At 22.5% G+C, this 13,589-nt stretch overlaps 1 protein-coding gene across 3 annotated transcripts in view; it reads left to right on the top strand.

The window, feature by feature from the left end:
• Positions 1-202: 202 nt before the first annotated feature.
• LOC122507891 (polypeptide N-acetylgalactosaminyltransferase 5) overlaps positions 203-13,589 on the top strand; it is a 54,753-nt gene continuing 41,366 nt past the window's right edge. For 2 of the 3 annotated variants that reach the window (XM_043620874.1, XM_043620872.1), the window contains exon 1: positions 204-832. The gene's annotated coding sequence lies outside the window, so the exon portion shown is untranslated. Of the gene's footprint in view, positions 833-13,589 lie in introns of all 3 variants that reach the window. The other variant, XM_043620873.1, reaches the window with a different exon arrangement.

The raw sequence follows: 13,589 nt of genomic DNA, 5'->3' as shown, positions 1-13,589 counted from the left end.
CGATTTAAATAATATTTTCTATGATTTTTCTAATTAAAAACATCTGTAATATTAGTATTTTATTTTTACTATTATATACTTACTTGGTAAATTTAAAATTTCCCGCTCATTTGCGCCATGCTTGCCACGCACCACCACCGAAGTCATACTCGCGCCTATATTCAAGTCGCGCAATGACTAGTGTATTGCTGTGTCTTGTATTTCTCATTGCATTGCGTTTCACGACGACGTCGACGTGAATTCGTAGGTAGCAGTCTATCTGCTCTGTGTCACGGTTTATTGAGTTATGCGGTGAAACGAGAATAGTGAGGACTGTCAAATTCTTGACACGGAATTCATATTTATCACAATAGTATAACTTTGAATTGTAAATGAAATATGTTTAGATAACGAAAAAAAATACTCATTGTTTTCTTTGATGAAAAAAATGACACGTTCTTCATATAGTGATTTATACATAAGCCACATATTTTCTTCCAACTATAGGCAAGTGATGTGGTTAATGACCAAGACATTCTTTATTGTTGCCTGCAAGTTGTAACACATATTTAAAGCCGGTGATCGGGATGGAGAATTAATGTGAGAATAGCAATTGTTTCCTTGCTCATCAAATATATCCAGTGAGATTATCATTTAATCAGGAGATTAGAAAAGATTATTTCAATGTAATTGGATTTAGTTTTTGTGTATATGGAGACAAACCGTTCACCTATATGACGTGTATAACCTATTGACGTAGGCAGAATAACATAAACAAGAGAAGTGACATTTTCCATCGCTAATCACAGTCAAAAAAATCGAGAGGTTGATAATTTACATCCTGAATTGTCAGGTAAGATTTCCTACTTTTTTAATCAAATCAAATTAATCAAATTAAGGAAAAAAATGTAAGTTGAAATTAGGTCTCATCTTCATTTTACGAATTCCATATGCTTATTCCTACCATATTTTTCTTTAATACTTTTTTATTTTGTGATTTGAAATTTTTCCTCCCTGAATATATTATTTTGACACGTCTTTAAAAAAATGATTTTGAGGTTATACGTTCCATATGTAAAGTGGTTTAAATTTTAAAGGTCGAGGACGTTTCTCTCTAACAAATCTTGTCATAAATTTTCTTTTCCACTAAAACGACTATAATTTTCTATAAAAACTTCTAATATTTTCTAGTGAAACTACTATCGTTTTCTACATTAAAACTACTGTTTTTATTTCAAATTCTATTAAAACTTTTCTATTAAGAAGTTGTAAAATTAAATTTCGATCTAATTTAAAAGGATCTATTTTTTTAATCAAATATTCAATTAATATGGAACATGTGTGTTCTTTTTTTTCCTCATCACATCTGTCTGCAGTTTTAAATGAATTAATTTACATAATAAGTTTGTAACTTTTCGCTGGTTAACAAAGTGTTTGAATATTTATCACTGAAAGCTATATGTGAAGGTAAACACAATACGTTACAGAGTTTGGAAAAACTTTGTAAAAATGTTTTCAAACTGATACGAACGAAAGAAGCAACAGGAATAAAATTGAAATGCAAGTTGCAATTTTATTTGCATATATTTATTTATTTGATGTTAAAGAGAAATTTATTTATTTATTATTAAATAGATATTTATTTATTTATTATTAAATAGATATTTATTTATTTAACTAGAAAATTTTACGCGCGGAACGTGATATTCAATTTATTATTGTTATGCAAATTACAAAATTTTTTATTTTCAAATATAAATTTTGTTAAATAATTTCATAATCAAAAAATTTAAAAATTTACTTTAAAAATTTACTACAAAATTAATTATTACTGTTCATATTTTCAGAAATTTTAATAAAATTTCACGAAAGAATTCATTTATTTCCTAAAATTTTAATAAATCCTTCTAAACAATTAAATTATTTTTTAAAATGGTAAAATCTTTACGAAAATTCAATGATTTTTAAAACAATTTTAATTGAATTCCTCGTAAGAATTCAATTTTTTTAAAAAAATTTTAACACATTTCAAAAAAAATTCAATTTTTTCTAAAATTTTAATAAATCCTTCGAAAAAATTCAATTATTTTTATAAATAGTAAAATTCTTCGCAAGAATTTAATTAATTTTATAAATAGTAATATTCTTTACAGGAATTAAATTATTTTTAATCCAATTTGAGTAAAATTACACGAAAGAATTTAATTATTTTCAAAAATTTCCATAAAATTCAATTTTAACAAGAATTTTAATTCAATTCCTCGAAAGAATTCAATTTTTCTAAAATTTTTAAAACATTTCGAAAAAATTCAAGTTTTTTCTAAAATTTTAATAAATCCTCCAAAAAAATGTAATTATTTGTATAAATAGGAAAATTCTTCGCAAGAATTCAATTAATTTTATAAATAGTAAAATTCTTTGCAGGAATTCAATTATTTTCAAAACAATTTTAATTGAATCGGATGAATTCAAATATTTTTAAATATTTCCATAAACTTCAATTATTTCCTAAAATTTTAATACATTCTTCGAAACAATTTAACTATTTTTATAAATACTAAAATTCTTTGCAGGAATTAAATTATTTTTAATCCAATTTGAGTAAAATTACACGAAAGAATTTAATTATTTTCAAAAATTTCCATGAAATTCAATTAAATTATTTTCAAAAAATAATAAAATTCTTGTGATAAATTCAATTATTTTGAATATATTTAATTTTAATTCTTTAAAGAAATTTAATAATTTTCGAAACAACTTTAATTGAATTTCTCGAAAAAATTTCATTATTTACAAATATTTCTATAAAATTCTTCATAACAATTTAATTATTTCTTAAAATTTTTATAAATTCTTCGAAACATTTGCATTATTTTTATAAATCGTAAAATTCTACGCAATAATTCAATTATTTTTATAAATAGTAAAATCCTTTGCAGAAATTAAATTCTTTTCAAAACAATTTTAATAGAATTCCTCGAAAGAATTTAAATTTTCAAATATTAACATAAAATCCATTTATTTTTAAAATTTTAATAAATTCTTCAGAACAATTAAATTATTTTTATATAAATAGTAAAATTCTTCGCAAGAATTCAATAATTATCTTCAATACAATTTTTAATAAAATTCTTCTTCATAAAATCAAATTGCTTTCAAAATTTTTAATTAAAATTATTAAAGAAACTCCATTAGTTAAAAAAAAAAATTCTAAGAAATTCTTCAAAAGAATTTAATTGGGATTTTTTAAAATTTTAATAAAATTTTTTGCGATAATTTAATTATTTTTCTGAATAATAAAATTCTTTGAACGAATTTTATTATTATCAAATTTTTTGATAAAATTCTTTGCCACAATTCGATGATTTTCAATACGTTGATTTTAAAATTGAAAATATTTGAAAATAAAAATTATAAGAAAATTAAGAAACAAAAAATAACTTCAAACTGCGAATAAATTACCGGAAAATGTACTTTATTGTTAATATTAAATAGATATTTGTTTATTTAATATTAAATAAATATTTTATTTAATATTAAATAAACTTTACTTTTAATATTAAGTAAATATTATCGTTTTATTTAATATTTTGTTTAATTCAAAAATGTTTGTTTTTATTCAGGTAATTAACAAAAAAAAAGCGGAAACTGCATATTCTCTCGACAATTATTGATTTCTGTGGATGCATAATGACTCGGGGGTGTAATTAAAATTAGAAGAATTAAGTTTCCTGGTTTCGTTAAGTTTCCCGTAGGGTCTTGTGCTTTATTTACGATTCAGTGCGCACAGGCATCAACGTTTTAAAATTTTTAGTAGAACAACTGCAATTAGCCAATAAAACAAGGCGTTTGGACATTTAATTGCAAATTAAATGTCGGAGTAAAGTAGGCGCACTTGGTAATTATCATGCGAGAAAATCGGTCATAACATGGAGTCGCGTGACTACAATGAGAGACACAGAAATTATTCGTTACGGTCACTGATTGTATCTTTATTTCTTTCTTTCATTCTTTTTCACTCTTTCAAAAAAGATGTCAACATTTTACAAATTTTCGACTCGAATCGAAAGTGATGATAAATTTCTTGCGGCATAAAAAATATTCCCACTCGCACTTCATTTGCATTTTCGTTTTTTTATTTCCAATAAAATAATAATTATCATTTCATTAATCGAATGTTCGATAGAACATTCGATTAATGAAATGATAATTATTATTTTAATAAAAATTAAAATGATTTTTTTCTCTCGGATATTTTTCGCCCCCTTTTTTTTTCTTTTTTTTTTTAATATTTTCTCATGATGAGCCGCGCGGATGACCCTACAATGTATTTATCTGTGTTTGTTCTCATACTATAAATTTTATGCAGCACTTGCTCCTTTGATGTGCGCATAACTTTAGAACTCAGTCGTCCTAGATTCTAGGATGCAACTGAAGGACAAGAAAAGAAAAGGCAAACTTACAATCTCGTTTGTAAACTTAGCCAATCATTGTATTTCATTCCTTTCAGAAGTTAAATTAAATTCTCTGCTCCTATAAGCTTGAAGCATGTGCTTCAAAAATATTGTTTAAGCCCTCTCCCAACGTAAATGTTTTCTCCTCGAAAAATATATCAACTATTAATATTGACACGCAAGTGAAGTGTCGACAAGCAGATTTTTAATCTTTTGATTCTCATTTTCCTAGCTACGGGAATATTGATTTATTTTTAAAATAGCGTCGAAATATTATAAATTTAACTTAAAGGGGAAAATCCAGTAATAGTGATTTTCCTCATCACAATTATAATTGTGAATTTAAAGTCTAGTAATTTAGTTTTAACATAATCTTTTGACCGATAATTTAAAAAAAAATTAATGTTTTCGTAAACAGGGAAATCAAATCAAATTACCCACTTGAAAATTCTTCAATAAAAGAAAAATACTTGAAATGAAAATTAATTTACAAATTAAATCGTCTGATTAAAAATTATAGAAACTACAAAAAAATTTTCCTTCAATATTTATGTCTCTCTCGTCACTTTACCAATTATCATTCCCATCTGACAACTTATCTTGAAATTAGAAAAAAAAAAAATTATCTAAATCTCTGAGTCAGAAACTATTTTCAGAGAATAAAAAATATATTTTAAAATAGAAAAAAATATTCCTTTTATGCGATATAAAGAAAATGGTTACTATTTTCCAGTAAAAAAAAAGAGAGAAGCAAATTTTTTATCATTCCCCCAGCGAGAAAATGTTTGTTGATAAGAAATAAATTGAGCAGAAAACGGAAGAATCTCCGAAGAAGATTGTTCTGCCGCTTCAATTCTGAATCGTTTCGCTGACAAAAAGTTGGAATAAATTGATATACGATATTTCCAGTAAGTGGCTCATCTTGAAGAAATTTCAGAACCAAGTTAAAGAGAAAGAAAAGGAGAAAAAAAGATATAGAAGTGTCTGACCAAATGGCAAAGCAGTTACTGACTATTTATTTTCGAGAAAATATATAGCGTAATCGAGGGAATCGTCAGAGAATGAACTGCCGGCACATCTTCTTTTCCAATGAAATTAAATGCATTTTTTCGTTGGCGAAAGGCGAAAATATCGATTTACTATGTTGCAAATAGTCGTCGAGATGCAATCGTGTGAATTAATCGCTTTCTGGATACGACAGGGCAGCCACCATTTGTTATCTGATTCTACCACTTCAAAACATTTTTTTTCTCTCTCCTTTCTACCCCAGTTCAAACTTGAAACATAATGCAACACATTAAATATTATTTTTATAGAAAATTAGAAGGGAAATTACGAGCTTCGATGAATATTATACGAACCGATTAATTAGTAAACGAATACAGGATGTCTACTAACCGGGAAATAGCCGGGAATATAATTTGACCGGGAAAAATCGGGAATAAGCCAGGAATTTTATGACAAACCGGGAATTTTTTCACCAAATTAAAAAAAATTTTTTATTTTAATTTGTTTTTAAAAAATTGCTTTTTATTTCAATTTTTATAGATATTTATACTCTAAATTTAAATTAGTTAAAAATAATTAATTTGATAGTAAAAAATCAGTCAATGATTCAAATACAGTATGTAAATAAATGTAAAAAAAATTATTGAATTAATAGAAATTTTGTGAAATTCAAATTCTGGAAAAATAAGATTTTTGAAATTTTTCAATTCTATTGTTTCCTCGAAAAATGTAATTATTCTTAAAAATTTTATTAAAATTCGTCGAAAGAATTCAATTATTTCTAGAAACTGTAAAAAAAATTCTTCTCAAGAATTCAATTATTTCCATAAATAGCAAATTTCTTCAGATTCACTAAATTCTTTTGAATATTATTTTAAAAAAAAAATTCTTCACAAGAATTCAATTATTTTCATAAATTTCCATAAAATTCTAAAAAACAATTCAATTATTTTCAAAAGTAATAAAATTCTTCGCAGAAATCTAATTATGTTTAAAAATTTTTTTAAATTCTCCTCAAAATTTTAATTATCTTTATAAATAATTAAATTTTTCTCCACAATTCAATTATTTTCAAAAAAATTCTTTGCAGAAATTCAATTATTTTCAACAAAATTTTAACAAAATTGAATTAATCAAAATTTCCATTATAATTATGAACAGACAAGATTATTTTAAGAAATTTGAAAAAATTCTTTGTTTAATTCAATTATTTTCCAAATTTTTCAAATAAAATTATTTTAAAAAATATTATTTTCAAAAAATTTAAAGAAACTTGTCAAAAGAATTTAATTATTCATAAAAACTCTAGTAAACATTTTTGAAGCCATTTGTAGATTTATTTATGGTCGAAATCAAATAAATTTAAATTTGATGAGAAAAAAAAACGGGAAAAAATTAGGACAAATCTATTTGCAGTTTGAAGTTAGTTGTTAATTGCTTTTCTGTTTCCTAACTTTTTAAACAAAAATTATTTTTAAATATTTTCAATTTTAAAAATAAATATTTTGAAAATTATTGAATTCTTGCAAAGAATCTTATTATTTATAAAAATAATTTAATTTTTGCGAAGAATTGTTTTGAAAATAATTGAATTTCTGCAAAGAATTTTACTATTTATAAAAATAATTGAATTATTAGAAAGATTCGTTTTGAAGAATTTCATAGAAATACTTGAAAATAATTAAATTCTTTCGAGAAATTTAATTAAAGTTGTTTCGAAAATAATTGAATTTCTATAAAGAATTTTATTAAAATGAAGTAAATTCAAAATAATTGAATTCATCAGAAAAATTTTATTATTTTTTGAAAATAATTGAATTTTTTTAATTTTTTTGACGAATATATTTAAAAATTGCATTGAAAATAATTTAATTTTTATATAATATTTTTTAAAAATATTTTCAGAATAATTGAATTATTTTTAGAGAATTTTAAATTCTTGTTGAAATTGAATTTTATGGAAATTTTTGAAAACAATTCAATTCTTTCATTTTATTTAAATTGCAGGCCTCGGATATCTTGAAAAATGCGACTTTTTTCGACTTTTTTAAAAAAATGCGACTTTTTTCGACTTTTTCTAAAAAAATGCGACTTTTTCGACTTTTTCTTAAAAAAAATGCGACTTTTTCGACTTTTTCTAAAAATATGCAACTTTTTCAACTTTTTTTCTTATCTTAAAAAAAATATTTGTGTCAGAATTTCTCAAACGGATCACCTAAAACTAAAAAATTTTTTTTTTAAACGAAAATATTCTTTTTTACTCTTATATGGTTAAGAAGAATCCCTGAAAATATTAAGCCAAAAAATTTTTTTGTAAAAGTTCTTAACAATTGAATTGTTTAATACTGCTAAATTAACAAATTTTTCTCTGGAGTTTCAATTAACAGATTTAAATTTTAAAATATGGGTTTGTTTCGTCTTGAATTGCACTATTCGAATATATACATATTTTGTTTTTTTATTTTTTATAATTTTGTATATTATTTGTTTATAAAATGTAAATTAAAGGGGATACAATTTCTAAAAGATCCCTCTAAACCAATTTTTGAATTTTAAATTTTTTATAATTTTTTTTACTCAAAGTTAACAATTTGCAATATTTTTTTAGAAAAAATCATGTTTATTTATTTATTTTTCATGAAATCAATTTAAATTAGTCTAGCATGACCACCAGACAAATAATAATTTATAATACAATTTATTTAAATTGTTGCAAACAATCTTAATTAACAAATAGATAACTTTAGTTCTTTTTATTAAAATTTTTTTGCAGCTAAATTTATGTTTATTTAAGTAATCTATGTCGATTTTGGTAAAAAATTATTTTGAATTTAATAATTACCATTGTTGTAACAATCATATGAACAATAATGTAGTTATCAATAATCAAGCACGGAGAAAAATGAGATTGCTATTATATGGATAGCGAATTTTTAGCTATTATTAATAATTAGCTGTTTTAGCAAAAAAGTTAGCTATTTTAGCTAATTATTAGCTGCATTAGCTAACAATAATTGCTATCCATATAATAACAATTAAGGTTATAGCTAAGGTAGCTAAAAATTAGCTGAAATATAGCTAACTATTTTTCTCCATGAGTAGAGCTTTACCTGACTTTAAACTCGTTAAAATAAGAAAAAAAAATTATATTTTTGCAGAAATAATCCATTTATTTGTTTAAAAAGTAAATAATTTGTTCAAAACAAATGTAATTGTTTGTGCTAATAAGTTTTTAAAGTTTTTAAAAGAATGTACATATGATATAAACATTTTTTGTTTAAAAAATGCCTAAAATGTTAACAAATATCAGAGAAACTTGATTATTATTCATAATAATTGTCAATAACAATGATAATTATTAACTTCTTAACCATATTAAGAGTAAAAAAAATATTTTGCTTCAAAAAGAAAATTTTTTAGTTTTAGGTGATCTGTTTGAAAAATTCTGACCCATTATTAATATTTGTTGAAAAATAGTATCTTAAATAAGAAAAGTATTATTCATTTTATTAATTACTGTTATTCTAATATTATTATCATAATAATTTATATAAAATATTAGATAACTTTTTATGTCAAAATTTTGTTATTCAATTGCAATAATAAACCCTCGTAGAGTACATTGTTTTGATATTTGAATTGGAAATATTAAAAATATTAAAATCGACTTTTTCGACTTTTTTTAAGATTTCAATCGACTTTTTTCAAGATTACAATCGACTTTTTCGACTTTTTTCAACTACAAAAGTCGATCCGAGGCCTGAAATTGGATTCAAAATAATTTAATTCCTGCAAAGAATATTAGTATTTATAAAAATAGTTGAGTTGTTTCGAAGAATTTATTAAAATTTTAGGAAATAATTGAAATTTATGTAAATATTTAAAAATATTTGAATTCATCCGAGGAATTAAATTAAAATTGTTTTGAAAATAATTGAATTCCTGCAAAGAATTTTACTATTTATAAAATTAATTGAATTCTTGCGAAGAATTTTCCTAGGAAAATAATTAATTTTTTTCGTAGGATTTATTAAAATTTTAGAAAAAAATTGAATTTTTTCGAAATGTGGTAAAATTTTTAAAAAAATTGAATTCTTCCAAAGAATTCAATTAAAATTGTTATGAAAATAGTTGAATTCCTGCAAAGAATTTTACTATTTATAAAATTAATTGAATTCTTGCGAAGAATTTTACTATTTATAAAAATAATTGAATTGTTTCGAAGGATTTATTAAAGTTTTTAGAAAATAATTGAATTCTTTCGTGAAATTTTATTAAAAATTTTTAAAAAATTGAATTTTGGCAAAAAAATTTACTATATTTATAAAAATAATTGAATTCTTGCGAAGAATTTTATTTAAAGTTTTAAAAATATTACCAATAATAATTAATTTTGTACTTAATAAATAATAAGTGAATTTTTTAAATTTTGATTATAAAATTATTCAAAAATTTATAATTGAAAATTAAAAATTGTATAATTTACATAATAATTAACTGAATATTTTGTTCCGCGCGCTAGAGCGCGTAACATTTGCTAGTAAATTAAATAATTTTGATGGAAAATAAGAATAAATTGAACTCTGTTCTGATTTTTTTTCCCAAACTAAAATTTTTGTGACTAAAATTTTTGTGCTTCGATCAATTTTGGTTTATGTAATAATTCAATGGAAGTGGGTTAATAGGGATTAGTAGCTCGTTATAATAGAGGATAAAATTTCCTTTGATTTCCATTAAAGCATTAGCAACATCCTTGACTAAGGTAATTACGAAGGCTGCGATACGCTGGTTCCCTTTTAGTATCCAACCTGTTTTGAACATATATACAAACGATTGAAATTCCAAGCCAAACGAATCATCTCCCTCTCCCTCTTTTTTTTGTATTTTTCTCTTGCACTCAAGCAGTAGCCTCTCAATAATATGAGTTACGATCGTTTTTTTTATAAAAAGAAAATTTATTACTCTTTTTCAATAGACTTCAGATTTTCATCTTCTCAATTTCATCTTCGACAAAATTGAGAAAATTTTCATTCTCGCGCTTCTTACGCGTAAATAATTTCTAAGAGGAAAAAAATTGCTATTTTTATTTCAGGCCTCGGATATTATTATAACTTTTTTCGACTGTTTTCAAATAATACGACTTTTATCGACTTATATTAAAAAATTGCGACTTTTTCGACATTTTTTTTTACAAATTTTGCAACAAAATACCAAATTTTTAGTAAAACTGCAATACTTATTTCGATTTTTACTAGAATGAAAAGTATGACAGACAAATCTTTGAAAGTTATTTTTGAATAATTTTTCTAATTAATATTTTAAAATATATACAATTAAAAAGATTTTGAATAATTGAAATTTTGTAAAATATAATTGAAAATAAATCATTTTTTTCACGTATTTCATTACAATTTTTGAAAAATTAACTTTTAAAGAATTTAAATTGAAAATTTTGAAAGTAATTGAATTCTCAAGAATTTTAATCAAAAATCTTCAAGTTTAAATTTAATAAAAATGAAAATTAATGAAAATTAGGTTAGAAAAATAATATTAAAATATTTTTAAATAAACTAATTCTCAGAATTTTTTCATTACAATTTTCTAAAACTCGATTATGTATTTATTTTCAATATTTTCGATTACATATTTCCGAAAATTCAAATACATAGGGTAGAGTGGGGTAAAAAAGCCACATTTTTACTTTTGATGCTGTAAAATCTGTACTTAAAATTTTTTTCTCAAATTTCCAATTGTTATTGAAAGTTTAGTTATTAAGCTTGAAAATTCTTGACGGAAATATTTTTTATCTCATGAAAGGACTAAGTTATAAGAGTTTTACGAAAGCACTGCAAGTGGCTTTTTTGCACCACCTGGTGGGGTGAAAAAGCCACCCTACGATTTTAGCAAAACATGTTATCAATTTAGGTATTTTTATAGTTTTCCTTTATTTATATGACAAATAGTCTTATTTGAAAAATATTTTAATAAATATGAAAGAGTTTTTAGCAAGCAAAATTGAAAATTATATTAAGTTTACCTGTTTTCGATTTGCACTGCCAATTTTTCGTACCTTTTTTAGAAGTTCTCTTTAAGTTTCACCACAGATAACATATTTCGTTGCAACCGTTTATTCATTGTTTATTTTTTAAATGCACTTTGAACTACTTTTTCGTCGTGTTTAATTTATTTTATTAAATAAACACGAGAAATTTTGTAAAATAAGAAGGTTAGTTTAAATAGAAAACAAGTGAATTTCACAAAATATTCAATGGATTTTTTGCCCTGGCTTTTTTACACCCAAGACCAGTTATTAGAAAAGCAAAAATAAATTGTTAATTCAGTTCAATTTCCAAAAATTAACATTGTATACGTTTTTGGTATACTTTTCTCCTTATGTACAAACATTTACATTTATTATTCGTTCACTTAATCAGATTGTAATATGTTTGAAAAGTTCACCAAAATGTTTTCAAAAAAGCAACAAAAAATTAAAATTACAATAAAAACAATATTAATCTAGGTACAACATTCAAACTAGATTCAAAAGTTGCGTATTACCTAATAGTATTTATATTCTAAACAGCTGATAAATCGGCTTAATAGTTTTTAAATAAAACTCAAATGGCTTTTTTACACCATGGCTTTTTCACCCCACTCTACCCTACATTAAAAAAATAATATTTTAGAATTATTTTTAACATTTTGGAGAAAAAAATCATGTTCAAAATTTTTAATTAAAATTCTTCAAAAAATTAATTAGTTTTTTTTTTAAATTGTACAAAAATTCTTTTTAGAAATTCAATTATTTTTAAAAAAAATTACATTACAATATTTATAAAAAACTAATCCTTCGAATTATATTCAATTACCATCGAACAAAGTAAATTATGTAAATTTTTTTTAAATTTACTTTTTTAGACTTATTAAAATTTCTAAGAAATCATTTTTAATTAAAATTCTTCAAAAATTTGATAATTTTTAAAATATTTTTTAAAAACTCAATTATTTTAAAAAGATTTTATCAAATTTCAATTATTTTTCAAAGATTTTACCAAATTTCAATTAGTTTTTAAAAAGATTTTATCAAATATCAATTTTATGTCATTTATTAATTTTATGTAATTGTATAAATCTATTTCAATAATTATTTAGAAATATTTTTAAAAAATTATATTAAAGAATTTCTTTATTAAAATTTTTGAAAATATTTTGCATAACTATTAAAATTAACTTTAATGTAGAAAAATTGTAATAAATTATTCATTTGTGGATATTTTTTCTATTTAAAACGCTAGCGTTTGTATTTAAAGTCTATTGTAATAAGGGAATTTAAAGGTTTTGGTAATTTTTTCTAATAAAAAAATTAAAATGAAAAATCATCAAGGTTGGGTCAAAATATTTTTTAAATTGAAAATTCTTTGGTAATAAATTTCTTTTCTTAATTTGAACAGTGATAAATCTATTTCTAAGGATTTTAATATTTTTATAATGTGTGTTTATCTCGATTTTTTGAAAAATGGATTTATCAACTTTTGAAAAATGGAGAAAATAATCATATATTCAAAATTTTTAATTAAAATTATTCAAAAAATTATTTTTTTTCAAAATTATACAATAATTTTTCAATTATTTTCGAAAAATTCCATTACAATATTTATAAAAAACTAATTGTTTTATCTTAATTTTTTAAGATTCAATTGCCTTCGAACAAAGTAAATTAAAATTTTTTTAAATTTACTATTTTAGAATTTTTGAGAAATTGTTTATAATTAAAATTCTTCAAAAATTGGATTTTTTTTATATTTTTTAAAAACTCAATTATTTTTAGAAGATTTTATCAAATTTATATTATTTTTCAAAGATTTTACTACATTTAAATTATTTTTTAGAAGATTTTTAATCGACTAAAGCGACTTTTTTTGTCCCGAGGCCTGTATTATTTTCAAAATAATTGTCCGCAGAGAATGAAATTTTCTTTCTGATTTCAAGTTTAAAAACCCTTTTTCTTATCGATTTTCCTGTGCTCAGTAGCAATATAAAATATATCTTTTCTGATATCTGCTCCCTCGACGATTTCGACGAGAGAATTTGTCTGTAATATGATATCTGGGAATATTGGAGAAAAACTGAGAATTTATCCGAGAAATC

The sequence above is a fragment of the Leptopilina heterotoma genome, unplaced genomic scaffold (assembly GCF_015476425.1).
Source record: "Leptopilina heterotoma isolate Lh14 unplaced genomic scaffold, ASM1547642v1 Lhet_52, whole genome shotgun sequence".
NCBI classification, from domain to species: Eukaryota; Metazoa; Arthropoda; class Insecta; order Hymenoptera; family Figitidae; genus Leptopilina; species Leptopilina heterotoma.
The sequence above is the reverse complement of the archived record's forward strand: the minus strand, read 5'-3'. Positions and strand labels throughout refer to the sequence as shown.